This window comes from Sus scrofa, chromosome 6 (assembly GCF_054392235.1).
Source record: "Sus scrofa isolate SSC_HxYL_T2T_F1_AM1 chromosome 6, Sscrofa_HxYL_maternal_Yorkshire_Landrace_v2.0, whole genome shotgun sequence".
Taxonomy (NCBI): domain Eukaryota; kingdom Metazoa; phylum Chordata; class Mammalia; order Artiodactyla; family Suidae; genus Sus; species Sus scrofa.
Genome location: NC_139388.1, coordinates 114,047,241 through 114,059,856, shown reverse-complemented (window position 1 = coordinate 114,059,856; position 12,616 = coordinate 114,047,241). Strand labels below are relative to the sequence as shown.

The window sequence follows — 12,616 nt, the reverse complement described above, 5'->3', positions numbered from 1 at the left end:
TAGGGAGAGATAGGAGGAGCAAGATCACACAAGACCTGGTAGAACATGGTAAGAAATCTGGATTTCTATCCTAGGTTTAACAGGAAGTCATCATAGGGATTACTATGTGTATTTTTTTTTTTTTTTTGTCTTTTTGCCTTTTCCAGGGCTGCTTCCTGCGGCATATGGAGGTCCTCAGGCTAGGGGTCCAATCGGAGCCGTAGCCACCGGCCTAATGCCAGAGCCATGGCAACACAGGATCCGAGCCACGTCTGCAGCCTACACCACAGCTCACGGCAACACCAGATCCTTAACCCACTGAGCAGGGCCAGGGATCGAACCCACAACCTCATGGTTCCTAGTTGGATTCGTTAACCACTGTGCCACAACGGGAACTCCTATGTGTACATTTTTAAAAGACCTTCTGATTACTTTGTGCAGAATCAAGTGAAATGACAGATAGATGGGAGGCCATTGCAGTAATCTAGATGTTAGATGTTGGTGGCTTTAACTAGACCATTGCCAATAAATACGGAGACAAGTGGTCCGAAACAAGCTATGTTCTGGAGAATCATCAGGTCTTAATGATGGAAATATTATGTCCCATCATATTTCCTATCAGATAAAGGGAGGAGCTTTTGATGACAGTGATTTTAGTAACAGAACATGTTAGTGCTAAATGCTGACACAAGACAGAGACATCCAAGTTTAGGAGACATTTACAAGTTCAATTTGCACATAATCTGCAGTTTGCACATAATACAAGTTCAGTGCATATAATGAGACATCCTTTTGAGACATCCAAGTGGATATGTCAGGTAAAGCAGTTAGATATGTAAGTGTGAGCTCAGAGAAGACGTATGGCTAGGAATATAAATTTGGGAGTCTTCAGATTAACAGTGGTATTGGAAAGATGATAATAATCCTTAGACATCTCAGAGGTTTTTGATTATCTTGCAAGATGCCTATTTCACTCAGGCTAAGTTAGGTTATGCTACAGTATTAAACACTCGAACATTTCAGTGGCTAAAAACAATAAAGGTTGATTTCTTTCTATTCTCTGGCTGGAGCTTGGCTCTGTAGGGTTTTTTTTTGTTTGTTTGTTTTTGTTTTTTAAATCTTCACTAGGACCCAGGCTGGTAGAGCTGCCAAATCTAGAGAATTGTTGGTTATAGCAGCCAAGGGAAAAACATTTGCATTCATGTTCCAGCAAAGTGACATACATTACTTTTGCTTTTTTTTTTTTTTTGTCTTTTTGCCTTTTCTTGGGCCGCTCCCATGGCATATGGAGGTTCCCAGACTAGGGGTCGAATCGAAGCTGTAGCTGCCGGCCTACACCAGAGCCACAGCAACTTGGGATCCGAGCCGCGTCTGCGACCCACACTACAGCTCACAGCAACGCCGGATCCTTTACCGACTAAGCAAGGGCAGGAATCGAACCCGCAACCTCATGGTTCCTAGTCAGATTTGTTAACCACTGCGCCACAACAGGAACTCCTACTTTTGCTTTCAACTCATTGGCCAGAACTAGTCACATGACCCTCATCAACCTCAAGTGACTCAGGAAATATCACCGTCACATGAACCTGGAATGGGGAAAAACTAGAAAATTTGGTAAACAGCACTAATAACCACCACACTAAGGAAATGCAACCTTGGGACAGAAAATGCCAAAGGGAGCTGATGGTTCTCAGCTCTGCCAACCTCTGGATCCCACTTTGTGTTTTCTGAAGCACCCTGCTGATGTGCTATAACACATGAAATAAGGAAAATAAAGGATGGAAAGTAATGGAGTAAGTTTTAGAAAAGACTATTTTTCAAAGTAAGTTCAAGGCCCTAGACTGAAATGTGATGAAGACGCTGCGACACACCACAAGGATCATTAAGTATTTAGTAGCCATTGGTTATCAGGGCCTTGGCCTGACATCCTCATTTAGGAGACAGCTGCACTTGCTTGTATTGATTGAGGTGCTGTGCACTAACAAAAGCTGAAACCTTCAGATTTAATGAAGGCAAGGAGCCATCCTTGAGCAGAAAGCAACTATCGAACTGATTACGGAAGACAAACCCAAAGTTTGATTAATTCCATGGAGCATTGAGCCTAAGAAATTCACTATAGTTTATATGAGTCAACTCAATCAGGATCAGGGAAAGCTGGTAAATTCCCATTGGGTGGTGGATAGAGTAACTCAGATAGGCAGTCAGTTAGACCACAGATAATTATTGGACCAGATGCTCCTAAGCCCCTCCCCGTTAGCAGGCCAAATGGTTAAGGAAGCCTACTCATACTTTAGGGTCATTTGGACATTTGTGACACCTTCTCCTCTCTAAAGCATTTACCTTGCCAGGTAAGGCTCTGAGAAGGCTGGAGTTCTCCAGGAGGCTATTTTGTTTTGAGCGAGATGCTATTTAAAGATAAAACTCAAAGGCTTCAGTCCTGGCTCTGGGAACTTTACAAGTTTAATGTTGCAGAATACACTGTCCTTTCAATTACATGAGTTTAACCAACTTGCTTATTGATCTCCTGTAAATAATCTAAGTTTTAACTTGAGTATGCAGGTAGAGGCAGGTAAGCTGTGGGTCCTTGAAAAGTAAGGGACTGGGAGGGCAGGCAGGTAGTGCTGTTCCAGGGGGGCCACGTGGAGAATTAAGGATCATGGATTGCTCAGCAAATGGACTCTGACTCTGGAGGACAGCTGTGTGAAGCCAAAGGACAAAAGAGGTGGAGATGAGGGGCAGCAACACAGCTCTGGCTCACTGAGAAGGAAGAGGTGTGAGAAATGGCAGGTTGGAGAGGTTAGGATTAGGCCGAGTGGAGAGGATTTGATGTTCCCGTAAAGCTTTGAGACTCTCACTTCTTAAGGAAAAGAGAAGTCATCAAAATATTTCCAGCTGGAGGGTGACTTGGTAAAAGTGGGGTGTTGGGGTGGTTTTTATGGCCTTACCCATGGCATATGGAAGTTCCCAGGCTAGGGATTAAATCCCAGCCACAGCAATGGCAGCACTGGATCCTTTAACCCACTACACCAGGCTTGAGATTGAACCTACATCTCCACACTGACCTGAGCTGCTACAGTCAGATTCTTAACCCACTGTGCCACAGCAGGGACTCTGAGTATTTTTGTTTGTTTGTTTTAAGGAAGAGAAATCAAGGCACTATTTAGGATGGATGGGAAGGAAGCAACCACGGAAGGACATCAGTTTTGAGGCTACTGTACTGATCCACAAAAATCATTCTTTCAAACTGGTTTCTAGCTTCAGTCTCCCCCAAATCACCAGCAACAGATGACCTTCACCCACACAACATATCCTTTATTTTCTCCAAACATACAGTTCCCTTTCTGAGCACCAGGAAGTTGAAATGGTAGCAATGAGTCACTTTCCTTCACACTTCTCTCCTTTCTTACAGACACCTCTTTCCAGGAAGAGAACCAGGAACCCAATCTTAGGCTTTTGTTATTGTTGTTTGATTCAGCTCACCCCTGCCTAAGAAGAGCTGCTCTCCTGGGATTTACCCATTGAGCCCCTGTCATGTACCAGGCACTGTGCACACAGCATAAAAGAAAATCCCCGAATCAGTGCCTGAAGATGCTCAGAGATAACCACACAGCCCATAGACCAGCTGTACTGTCAAAGAAAACCGGTGGGACTGAGCAGGGTGGGCTGGCTGGTCTCCTCCTTGGTTTGAGGCACAGAGCGCTGTGAAGTAAGGTGGCTACACCAGAGAATCACATCTACACTGTGTCCAGGAGAAAGAAAAAAAGGAAAACTGCGAAACATTCCTGGACTAGGGGAGAGATTGATCTTTAAGAAAAAGGCAGCTGCCAAGTTGAAGGTTGAACAAGTAGAACAAAGGTCTGATGTGGACAGAGAAAATTCTCAGGAGGGGAAAGGAGATGAAGAGGGAGATGCTGTCACAGGCAGGTTTTCTGGGTGACAAGGAGCAAAGGCAACTGTACTGCCATGCCTGTTTCTTAAGCTTTTGGCTTGCTGCCAAGAGCTCCACCTATCTTATCTGAAAAGGACCGTGAAATAGGTCCTTTATTGTCCTCCTTTTGCAGATGAAGAAACTGAGGCTAGTCCAAGAACACACAGCTAATAAAGGGTTGATTTCAGACTGTTGAGCCCCAGAGCCCATGGGCTTAAGCGCCACACTTACACATTCTCGGCAGTGCTCGGTCTCCAAGCTCTGAGGATGAGGTGCACTGATCTGTCTCCTGCAGGGTAACCACCTCTAAATCATGTTTCCACGGACATCCTATCTCTGACATAGATCAGTACTTCAGTTTAAAATGTCTAAAGAAATCTCATCTCTGGAGTTGCCGTTGTGGCTCAGAGGTAACAAACCCGACTAGTACCCATGAGGATGCAGATTTGATCCCTGGCCTTGCTCAGTGGGTAAAGGATCCTGCGTTGCTATGAGCTGTGGTGTAGGTCGCAGACCGGCTCGGATCCCTCATTGCTGTGGCTGTGGGGTAGGCCGGCAGCTGTAGCTCCGATTCGACCCCTAGCCTGGGAACGTCCATATGCCACGGGTGAGGCCCTAGAAAGAAAAAAAAAAAAAAAAAAGGAAAGAAATCAAATCTCTTCTATTGTCTGACCCACTCTTCTTCCTACTTCTTTTAGCTCAGTAAAGGCAGCGCCTTTCTGCCCACCACTCAATTATCCTGAAGTGGGGTGATACCTCCCCCAAAACCCAACCAGTTACTTCATCATTTTTGGTCTTCCTTTGAGATATTGCACAGGATTCTGTAGACACTTCCCAACTGGCCTTTCTGTCCTCCTTCTCTCCCCACCTGCCCTCCACTGTCCACCTGCCTCATCCCACCAATGAGGCTAGTTTTCTTCAACATCAAGGCTGGGAATCCTGAGTTATAGATCAGTTAAGCCCACAGACGATGGAATCAGATAGCTGGGGTTCAAATCCAGGTTCCTACATTGACCAGCTATGTGACTTGGGCAGTAACTCAAATTCTATTAGTTTCAATTTCTAAATCTATTAAACCAGGATAATAATTCCTCGCTTACAAGGTCACCGGGAAAATTAAATGAGACACCTCAGCTTTGGTTACCAAGGAAGAACCCTCTGAAATGTTACATCCGGGATCATTTAAGTTAACGATGGTGTTTCTTCCCTGATCAAAAGCCTCTGTTGGCTCCACACTGCTTACAAGATGAAGCCTGGGGGACTTAGTGCAGTATTCAAATCCCTCCAGAAAACTGCCGTAACCTATCTTCCTGGACTTCTGTCCTTTTACCCAAGCTCTCTTCTCCAGCTTGCCCTAAGCATGAAGTCCACCCACAACTCACCAGCCCCCGCCATTCTGCCTGTTCCTCCCTCCCCACCTTTAAGGTGTGCCCTGTGCCTGGAACAGCCTTTACCCACAGCCACCTGTCAAAACCCATTTCTCAGGTTTAAACACTACCATCTCTGAGGGACATTCCAGAGAACATGGTCTTCTTCCAAGACTCCTGGGCACCCTCAGAGGGCTCTACATCACCTGGGGAGGTGTCTCTGGATTGCAGTAGCCACACTGATCACTCTTTCTCCACCTGTGATGGTTTCATAGGCTTTAGGGGAAGCACTCATTCTGCTCCTTTGCATCCTCCATGCTCTTGCCTGGGGACCCTCTTGCTTTACGCCCGGGAGCACACCCACCACTACTGCTTCTTCCACGAACAAGAGCACTGAGAATGACCCTCTACATCTTATGTACCTGATGGACACTGCCCCATGCTTTAGAAGGTGGCACAACCAGGGATAGCACAGGATGGCAAACTTACACCAGCCCCAATCAAGACTGGGTTATCTCATAGGGGTTTCTTTCCCCACATTTCCACAGCAGATTCTTAAAGAAAGAGAGAATGAATGTACAGCAGAGGTTCTCAAATGTGTCTGCACATTGAAATCACAGAGGAGCTGTATTAGATTGCTGGGGCTGACCCACAAAGTAGGAGGCTTAAAACAACAGAAATGTATTGTCTCACAGTTTTGGAGGCTAGAAGTCTGAATTAAGGTGTTGGCAGGCCATATTTCAAATTGAGTTCCCGTCGTGGCTCAGTGGTTAACGAATCCAACTAGGAACGATGAGGTTGCAGGGGTTCAATCCCTGGCCTTGTTCAGTGGGTTGAGGATCCGGCGTTGCCGTGAGCTGTGGTGTAGGTTGCAGACACGACTCAGATCCCACGTTGCCATGGCTCTAGCGTAGTCCAGCGGCTACAGCTCTGATTAGACCCCTAGCCTGGGAACCTCCATATGCTGTGGGAGTGGCCCTAGAAAAGGCAAAAAAGATAAAAATAAATAAATAAAAATACTCTCAATAAAATCCCACCCCAGAGTCTGTAATCCAGTCAGTCTGGGATGTAACCTGTGGTTTTGACTTTTTTAAAAAATCCTTAAATGATTCCAATGTGCAACGGAGTTTAAAAACCAAGAGTCAGGGGTTAAGATCAAGGCGTCTTGGAGTCAGGCTGCCTGGGGCTGAATTGTGCCTATACCACCTCCAAGTTGAGTAGCCTTGGGAAATTTGCATGGCCTCTCTGTGCTTCAGTTTTTCAACTGGAAATGAGGCTAATCATAGTACTTGCCCTATGAGTTACAAGGATTACATGAGGTTACACCTATTCGTGGTTATGCCCGTCATCATAGTCCTAGAAGCTCTAGACCATTGCTACAATTGTAGGGATCTTCTCTCTTCTCTAAAGAGTAGGCACGCTTACAAGAAAGTCACCTTAGGACAAAAGATACATATAGATTGAAAGTGAAAGGGTGGGGAAAAATATTTCACGCCAATAGACATGACAGAAAAGCAGGAGTCACAACGCTCATATCAGAAAAAATAGACTTTAAAACAAAAGACATAAAGACAAAGACGGACACTACTTAATGATTAAGGGATCCATCCAAGGAGAGGCTGTTACTATCGTCAACATATATGCCCCAAATACAGGAGCACCCAGATACATACAACAAATATTAACAGACATAAAGGGAGATATTGATGAGAATACAATCATAGTAGGAGACCTTAATACCCCCCTTACATCAATGGACAGATCCTCTAGACAGAAAACCAATAAAGCAACAGAGATCCTAAAGGAAACAATAGAAAAGTTAGACTTAATTGATATCTTCAGGACACTACATCCAAAAAAAGCAGAATACACATTCTTCTCAAATGCTCATGGAACATTCTCAAGAATCGACCACATATTGGGACACAAAGCGAATCTCAATAAATTTAGGAGCGTAGAAATTATCTCAAGTATCTTCTCTGACCACAATGCCATGAAATTAGAAATCAACCATGGGAAAAGCAAAGAGAAAAAACCTACTCCATGGAGACTAAACAACATGCTACTAAAAAACCAATGGGTCAATGAGGAAATCAAGAAGGAAATTAAAAACTACCTTGAAACAAATGATAATGAAGACACAACCTCTCAAAATCTATGGGATGCTGCGAAAGCAGTGCTCAGAGGGAAATTTATAGCAATACAGGCCTTTCTCAAAAAAGAAGAAAGATCCCAAATTGACAACTTAACCGTCCACCTAAATGAATTAGAAAAAGAAGAACAAAAAAGTCCTAAAGTCAGCAGAAGGAAGGAAATTATAAAGATCAAAGAAGAAATCAATAAAATAGAGACTCAAAAAACAATAGAGAAAATTAATAAAACCAAGAGCTGGTTCTTTGAAAAGGTGAACAAAATTGACAAACCCCTGGCCAGACTCACTAAAAAGAGGAGAGAAAGAACCCAAATAACCAAAATTATAAATGAAAAAGGAGAAATCACAACAGATACAGCAGAAATACAAAAAACCATAAGAGAATACTATGAACAACTGTATGGCAACAAGTTTGACAATCTGGAAGAAATGGACAACTTTCTAGAATCTTACAGCTTGCCAAAACTGAATCAAGCAGAAACAGACCAACTGAACAGACCGATCACTAGAAATGAAATTGAAGAGGTCATAAAATCACTCCCTACAAATAAAAGTCCAGGACCAGATGGCTTCACAGGTGAATTCTATCAAACATATAAAGAGGAATTGGTGCCCATCCTCCTTAAACTCTTTCAAAAGGTGGAAGAAGAAGGAATACTCCCAAAGACATTCTATGAGGCCACCATCACCCTCATTCCAAAACCAGACAGAGATACCACCAAAAAAGAAAACTATCGGCCAATATCATTGATGAATATAGATGCAAAAATTCTCAACAAAATCTTAGCCAACCGAATCCAACAACATATCAAAAAAATTATACACCATGACCAGGTTGGGTTCATCCCAGGTTCACAAGGATGGTTCAACATACGCAAATCAATCAGCATCATACACCACATTAACCAAAAAAAAGTCAAAAATCATATGATCATCTCAATAGACGCAGAAAAAGCATTTGACAAAGTCCAACATCCATTCATGATCAAGACCCTTGCCAAAGTGGGTATAGAGGGAATATTCCTGAATATAATCAAAGCCATTTATGATAAACCCACAGCAAATATAATACTCAATGGGGAAAAACTGAAAGCCTTCTCACTCAAATCTGGAACAAGACAGGGATGCCCACTCTCACCACTGCTCTTCAACATAGTTTTGGAAGTCTTAGCCACAGCAATTAGACAAACAAAAGAAATAAAAGGCATCCATATAGGAAGAGAAGAGATAAAACTGTCACTGTATGCAGATGACATGATACTATACATAGAAAATCCTAAGGACTCAACCCCAAAACTACTTGAACTGATTAATAAATTCAGCAAAGTAGCAGGATATAAGATTAACATTCAGAAGTCAGTTGCATTTCTGTATACCAGCAATGAAATATTAGAAAAGGAATACAAAAATATGATACCTTTTAAAATTGCACCTCACAAAATCAAATACCTCGGAATACACCTGACCAAGGAGGTAAAGGACCTATATGCCGAGAACTATAAAACTTTAATCAAAGAAATCAAAGAAGATGTAAAGAAATGGAAAGATATTCCATGTTCCTGGATTGGGAAAATCAATATTGTAAAAATGGCCATACTACCGAAAGCAATCTACAGATTCAATGCAATCCCTATCAAATTACCCATGACATTTTTCACAGAACTAGAACAAACAATCCAAACATTTATATGGAACCACAAAAGACCCAGAATCGCCAAAGCAATCCTGAGAAACAAAAACCAAGCAGGAGGCATAACTCTCCCAGACTTCAAGAAATACTACAAAGCCACAGTCATCAAAACAGTGTGGTACTGGTATCAAAACAGACAGACAGACCAATGGAACAGAATAGAGAATCCGGAAATAAACCCTGACACCTATGGTCAATTAATCTTTGACAAGGGAGGCAAGAACATAAAATGGGAAAAGGAAAGTCTATTCAGCAAGCATTGCTGGGAAACCTGGACAGCTGCATGCAAAGCAATGAAACTAGAACACACCCTCACACCATGCACAAAAATAAACTCCAAATGGCTGAAAGACTTAAATATACCACAGGACACCATCAAACTCCTAGAAGAAAACATAGGCAAAACACTCTCTGACATCAATATCATGAATATTTTCTCAGGTCAGTCTCCCAAAGCAATAGAAATTAGAGCAAAAATAAACCCATGGGACCTAATCAAACTGAAAAGCTTTTGCACAGCAAAGGAAACCCAAAAGAAAACAAAAAGACAACTTACAGAATGGGAGAAAAGAGTTTCAAATGATGCAACCGACAAGGGCTTAATCTCTAGAATATATAAACAACTTATACAACCCAACAGCAAAAAAGCCAATCAATCAATGGAAAAATGGGCAAAAGACCTGAATAGACATTTCTCCAAGGAAGATATACAGATGGCCAGCAAACACATGAGAAAATGCTCAACATCGCTGATCATAAGAGAAATGCAAATCAAAACTACCATGAGATACCACCTCACACCAGTCAGAATGGCCATCATTAATAAATCCACAAATAACAAGTGCTGGAGGGGCTGTGGAGAAAAGGGAACCCTCCTGCACTGCTGGTGGGAATGTAAACTGGTACAGCCACTATGGAGAACAGTTTGGAGATACCTTAGAAATCTATACATAGAACTTCCATATGACCCCACAATCCCACTCTTGGACATCTATCCGGACAAAACTCTACTTAAAAGAGACGCATGCACCCGCATGTTCATTGCAGCACTATTCACAATAGCCAGGACATGGAAACAACCCAAATGTCCATCGACAGATGATTGGATTCGGAAGAGGTGGTATATATACACAATGGAATACTACTCAGCCATAAAAACGAATGACATCATGCCATTTGCAGCAACATGGATGGAGCTAGAGAATCTCATCCTGAGTGAAATGAGCCAGAAAGACAAAGACAAATACCATATGATATCACTTATAACTGGAATCTAATATCCAGCACAAATGAACATCTCCTCAGAAAAGAAAATCATGGACTTGGAGAAGAGACTTGCGGCTGCCTGATGGGAAGGGGAGGGAGTGGGAGGGATCGGGAGCTTGGGCTTATTAGACACAACTTAGAATAGATTTACAAGGAGATCCTGCTGAATAGCATTGAGAACTTTGTCTAGATATTCATGTTGCAACAGAAGAAAGGGTGGGGGAAAAACTGTAATTGCAATGTATACATGTAAGGATAACCTGACTCCCTTGCTGTACAGTGGGAAAAAAAAAAAAATCTTTCAAACCACAAAAAAAAAAAAAGAGTAGGCACGCTGCATCCTAAGTTTTAAAAGCCTCAATTGTGATATTTAATATAGAGTATTTAGTCTCTATTTTAAAGATAAAACAAAGGGAGCAAGTAGATCTTCCAACAGTTTACTCAAAAGTCAGTGGGGAAACCCAGAAAGAACTCCAGATCTCCTGTGTACAGTTCATAACCCAGGACAGTTCAAAACCCAGGTTTTTAATCTAGATCTCAAGGGCCGCCGTGATGGAGTGGGGGGCAGTGAGGGTATGGAGCAGAACAGTTCGCTTTTATCTGCTTCACGTGGTAATTCCCCGTAGGATTTTGTTTGAAAAGGAAGGGGAGTGAGGGTTTCCATGGCTTAAAAAGATTGGAAAGCACTGCGCTTGATTATGTTACTATAAACCTCCCAAACCACCAGACTTTGTCCTGGCTTCTGCATCCTCCCTTTTCCCCATGGGGCAGAAAAGCCCAAGAGGGTTTCAGGTGGTTGAAGACACTGTGAGAAGGGAGGTTAGGGTAAGAGGAGAGATGCAGACGACCCCCGCTATAGCGTTTCATCATGTCTGCTCTCTGCAGATTACTAAAATTTGTGTGAGGGAGGCAGAGAATTAAGGCCTCCCAAGGCCCCAATCAGAGGCACCTCCACTGAGAAATGCAGCATGAAATGGACAGAGTGCTCTCTCGCCCTTATGCTTCTAATCACCGGGAATCTCAGGAAATTGGAAATGCCCCAGAAACAACATGACATATCAAATGCCAGAGCCTGGGCGATCCATCACCATCTTCATCACTGTGGTCATTACCATTCACTTCCACTCCGTGGACAGCCCGTAAATCAGCCCGTGGAGCTCTTTGGGATCACTGAGTGAAAGGCACTGAATAAATGTCAGCTGGGATCATTAGAGACACCTTTCACTTTAGACAGATAAATGTTAGTGAGTCCATGTTCAAGGAAGCACCAATAGGGACCCTCGATATTTCCAGGGGCCCCAAGATGCTAATAATGATTCACATAGTCAGAAAATTAAGATGGCCAAGGAGAGGCCTTTCTCGTTTCACAATATTAAAAATACTCCACAAGCATAAAAACTCATTTTCTATACTTGGCTTGTGCAGGGACATATTTCTGGCCCCTCGTACTTTCTCCAAGATCTGAAAACAGGCAGAGAACCAAACAGTTTGTGCTATTACTCCAAATCCATCAGGACAAACCTCTGGAAGACACAAGCACCAAGCCAAGGATGCTTACAGGAAGGGTGTGTTCCATTCCGCCATCCCGAATCCTCTTCTGTCTTTTTCCTCAGCCTTCTCTCCGCAGACAAAGGTTCTCTATGGTATGCCCACTCTTTTCGGAAGAGGCAAGATCCCTACAACAACTATAGGAATGGTCTAGAGCTTCTGACTGTTCCCACGGAAGATGTTCCAAGACTTGCCAGCACTGGGACGCTGCATTTCCCAGACTTGAGCTGACTGTCTCCCTTGCTCAGAAAGCGAAAGCTTCATCTCCTGACATATGCCCTTGTGTGTTACGCATCAGTGTGCTACTTTGGCCCAGGTTCTTGCTTTTCCACTGAACTGGGTACCAGGCCCAGGTACCCCTGCACACCCAGGAGGGGAAGGAGCCTTTTGGAAGGTTCTCTATTGTTCATTGTTTACTGTGCTGAAAAGCCTTCTCAGTACAGTATTGGATGGATCCCCATGATCCCCTGAGGCAAAAAGTCCAAAATAGAGAGACATAAGTGACTCATACAGAACACTGCTCGGCTGGGAAGAAAAGCCAAGTTGCTCATGGTCTGTACATGAGCCAGGTGGGTGGGAGTATGTTTATGTTAGAACTTCCAAAGACCAGCTTCCAGTGAGGCCCTCTGGGGACATGAGGCTCTAGTCAACTCTGTCTTTGGGGAAAAACTTCTTCCTGCAAAATA

The 12,616-nt window shown here is 43.2% G+C and overlaps 1 protein-coding gene and 1 long non-coding RNA gene across 7 annotated transcripts in view; both read right to left on the bottom strand.

Moving 5' to 3' along the window:
* LOC146402773 (uncharacterized) overlaps positions 1 to 8,332 on the bottom strand; it is a 341,109-nt gene extending 332,777 nt beyond the window's left edge. Inside the window, exon 1 of the long non-coding RNA XR_014807814.1 lies at positions 7,926 to 8,332. This is a non-coding gene — a long non-coding RNA (uncharacterized LOC146402773). The remainder of the gene's footprint in view (positions 1 to 7,925) is intronic.
* The window catches only part of LOC102159243 (uncharacterized), a 360,278-nt gene that overhangs the window by 121,777 nt on the left and 225,885 nt on the right, over positions 1 to 12,616 (bottom strand). The gene's annotated exons all lie outside the window — the stretch shown is intronic.